The sequence below is a fragment of the Rhinoderma darwinii genome (genome assembly GCF_050947455.1).
Source record: "Rhinoderma darwinii isolate aRhiDar2 chromosome 2 unlocalized genomic scaffold, aRhiDar2.hap1 SUPER_2_unloc_55, whole genome shotgun sequence".
Lineage (NCBI taxonomy): Eukaryota > Metazoa > Chordata > Amphibia > Anura > Rhinodermatidae > Rhinoderma > Rhinoderma darwinii.
In genome coordinates this window covers 517777-518930 of record NW_027461724.1, presented here as the reverse complement: position 1 = coordinate 518930, position 1154 = coordinate 517777, and the positions used below count along the sequence as shown (strand labels likewise).

Here is a 1154-nt window from a genome sequence, read left to right as displayed (position 1 = left end):
CCCACCCTCCCACCCTTGTTTTGTTACTCCTTAGGTCTTATGTACGTCCGTCTATGAGCGTTGTGTGTTATTTTGTGTGCTTATTTAACATGTTTTTCTTTTTTCCGGAGTAGGTTCTGTTGTCATGGCAGCTGGCGGGGGGAGTCCTTCAGGCCAGTCAGTACAAAATGGTGGGGGGGTCGCATCGGGGGTATGCGTCCCCCAAAAAAGGTACATGGTTGAAGACTTCATCGGGTGTTATCCCTTTGAAGTGGTCTTCTGGTAGAAGGTATGTCACTTGAAGGCTTCATCGGGTGTTATCCCTTTGAAGTGGACTTCTAGTGGTCGGTATATCACTTGAGGGCTTCATCGGGTGTTATCCCCTTGAAGTGGACTTCTAGTGGTTGGAGCCATCTGCAGAGGTGAACGGTGCTTCCGAGCTGGTTTACGGCTGGAGGTAATTAGTGGTTTGCAGATGGCTAATTCGGTGTGTTCTTGAAAGGAACATCTGAAGGGGCTTCAAGGACTTCCTCTGCTCGGGTTAATGTTAACGTTTAATTGTTATTTATGATTCTGACCCATGTTGGGTCATGTGAATTATTAGGAGGAATTCTCTGGTGGATTCCTAACTAGTTATCCGAATGTTTCGGATTTAAATTGTTTTTATAAAACTGTGAAATTAATAAACGGCTGCTGTGGCCATTTCACATCCAACCTCGGTGTCATGTGTCGTTACTAAATGGGGGTGGGGGATAGTATGGTCTAAGGTTAACACACGACTCTACCTAGGCCGGTCATGGAAATACTGCAATACCAGGTCAATGCGTGGAGTGGACAGAGCAAGCTCTATTTCCATCTCCCTGTTCTAAAAATCCATTTAATATAGGGTCCCCAGATAGGGGACGTATCAGATATTAAACTGATAAGAACAGATTTTTTTTTTTTTTTTTTTTTTTTTTTTTTTATTAAACCATTCAGGTTTTTTGAATAAAACCGAGAACTGTAGTTGTTCAAACCACCTCTCTATTTTTCAAAAAATCTCATCACTCTGGTTCATTATTTTATTTTTCCATCAAATACAAGATAAGTCAAACAAAATTCCTCAAACTAAATACCTCCATTTTAACATTCGCCATATCCCTTCCGCATCCATACCTTTTTCTAGATCCCATTTA

The 1154-nt window shown here is 41.6% G+C and overlaps 1 non-coding gene across 1 annotated transcript; it reads right to left on the bottom strand.

Moving 5' to 3' along the window:
* Positions 1 to 759: 759 nt before the first annotated feature.
* LOC142679720 (U2 spliceosomal RNA) lies at positions 760 to 953 on the bottom strand. The gene has a single exon (XR_012852884.1). It is a non-coding gene; the product is annotated as a U2 spliceosomal RNA (small nuclear RNA).
* Positions 954 to 1154: the final 201 nt, after the last annotated feature.